Consider the following 2,859-nt stretch of genomic DNA (forward strand, 5'->3'; position numbering starts at 1 on the left):
CAAAAAAAATAAAATAAAATAAAAAAAATAAAACTCACCATTTTAACCATTTTCAAATGAACAGCTCAGTGGCATAAAGAACATTCACATTGTTATGTAACCATCACCACCACCCAAGAATCACTTTTAATAATGTAACAGTGAATTTGTAAAGCACTGTGCAGTTTTAAAGCATTTTTCCTACTTTGTCTCATTTGATCATTACTGGTACCCACATTTGTCAGTCTAACACAGGCAAAACATGTGTTATACGAGACATTAAGGAAACCAAAGCTCAGAAAAGTGAGGTGACTCAGCTGGGATTGCACAGCTACTGTATCCACATACAGCACTAGTAACTGCTTCTTTAAAAAAAAAAATTAAAAGATGGGAGGATTATTCCCTGAAACAGATATTTTCTCACTTTCTGCAATGGAAATTCATTCTTTTTCCATAAGAAGAGAATTTCAAGAATGACTGTGGTAGCAACAATGAAACACATTCATTAATAAAAATTGAGCAATAATTTTCTTCTCAGAACTATTGGTGAAAATAATAACACCACAAATTCTCAGAAGAATAACTGACATGCAGACAAGAGCAAGCCCCAGGTGAGACTGCCAAATAGGCTGCATATTTGGCTTCTTCCCCTACAGGATATTATTTCTGTCTCTTAGAAGTGTCCCTCCCAAGCACATAGTCAATATCCCATTCCTACAGAATCCAGCTCTCAGCAACACCCAAACAAAATGATAACTAACCTGCTATACTGGAAGGATGAATACAGTTTCTGGTTTATCTTTCTTGAGATATTCTAAACTAAACCAAAAATAAACGTATTGTATATACTTTAATTCTTGTACAAATGATTTGTATGTAAACATTTGTGTGTGTGCTGTACAATTTTTTTTACCTAACTCTATTTTATAGTGATTTTCATATCAGTACTTATGTACTGCCTTCATCCTCTTCATTACTGCTCAGAATTTCTAGGCTAGAGTTTAACACTGCTTGGGACAATGTGCATTTTAGTCCAAGTCTCTGGCAAACTGACTGGGCCTCCTCAGAACATCAGGGCTGGAGAATAAAATGCCACGTGGACCATGGGAGCTGGATTCCTGCTCCACATGCCATCGAGGTTACGCATAGTATGAACTCTCCAAATCAGATTTTTTTTTTCTCTAAAGGTATTCAGAAGGAGATTAAGCCAAAGAGCCCTGATGGTAATCATTCCACATAACATCTTAGAGCTGTTGGTAAAATTAATGTTCATTCATGATTAAACAAACACTGCTGAAGTGCCCAGTGATTGTTTATTGTTTCATGAAATAAAAAAGTCATGAGTAGATGTAGAAACTAGGTTATAAAATTAACTTTTGGGGCAGCCAGGTTAGCTCAATTGGTTAGAGCATGGTGCTGGTAACACCATGGGCCAGGACCCCAGCTCTATACTGGCCAGCTGCACATAAAAAATAATAGTAACAATTAAACTTTTTGTGGTTTATGTCATGAAATGAACTTCTAATTCCTGAAAAAAATGAGTCATCTCTCACCTTACATGATACGTTGTAGAAGACCAGACATTCATTGAGTTCTGCTCTTCAAACAACGTTTAAGAGGGTGAAGAGAAGAGCCACCAATTGGAAGAAAATATTTGCAAAACATGTATCTGATAAAGGACTGTTTTCCAAAATATACAAAAACTCTTAAAACTCAACAATAAGAAAACAAACAACCCAATTAAAAAGTGGGCAAGAGATCTTAGCAGACACCGAAAAAAGAAATACAGATGGCAAGTAAGCATATGAAAAGATGTTCGACATCATATCTCATTAGGAAATTGCAAATTAAAACAACAGAGATACAACTACACATCTTCCAGAATTGCTAAAATTCAAAACACTGGCAAGAGGTGGCTTCTTCAATGGTGGGTGACCTGTAAGGACACCACATTATTCATTTCTTGACTCGCTCACTCAGGGGGCAGCTTGGGCCTGCCCCACTAGGGACACCTCTGGGTCCAGCCAGGTGCAGACCCCCTATGGGGTTTCTCTGTGAACTGCAGCCACTGGCCTTGCTGCTTTGTCACTCTGAGGACTCCCCAGTTCCTCTGCTACATGTCTGTCCTCAGGGTCTCCCTGCTGCCTCCAGTATAGACACACTCTTCATCAAACCTACATCAAACTTTGTTTTGGGGGGTCTTCACTTCCTTATGAAGGCACCCATGTCACATAAGACTTACATTAAATAAATCTGTATGCTTTTCTCTTATAAATGTGTCTTTTGTTATAGGGCTTCCAGCCATGAATTTAGAAGGGTTGAAGAAAAAGATATTTTTCCTCCCCTACAGTACCAGTATTGGTCTCATCACTGGTAATGAGTGCACCACACTATCAAGATCTTAATAGTAGGGGAAAGTGTGTGGAGGGGAGAAGCATGGGGAAGGGGGTACATAGGAATTCGCTGCACTTTCTATAAGCCTAAAACTGTTCTTAAAAAAAGCCTATTAAGTTTTTAAAATCTCACTTGCATACGATCGCCTGACAAGTGGATAAAGATGACGGGGCAGTGAAGTGAAGGAAGGATGGTCTTTATAGTAATGACGGATCAACTGCATAGCCATATAAAAGTAAAATGAACCTTGATTTTCTACCTACAAAAAATACAAATCCAGGAGGGACTGTAAATCTAAATATGAAAGGGAAGGCAATAAAACTTTGATAAAAAACCCTAAGAGAATGTCTTCATGATATTGGAGCGGACAAAGTCTCTTAAACGGGACGCAAAAAGTGCCAACCAAAGGGAAGAAATAATCAACTGGATTATTTTAGAAGAGCTTCTGTTCAGAAAAAAAAAGTAATAACATTAAGAGAGTAAAAC

Source organism: Galeopterus variegatus, unplaced genomic scaffold (genome assembly GCF_000696425.1).
Source record: "Galeopterus variegatus unplaced genomic scaffold, G_variegatus-3.0.2 Scaffold2425, whole genome shotgun sequence".
NCBI classification, from domain to species: Eukaryota; Metazoa; Chordata; class Mammalia; order Dermoptera; family Cynocephalidae; genus Galeopterus; species Galeopterus variegatus.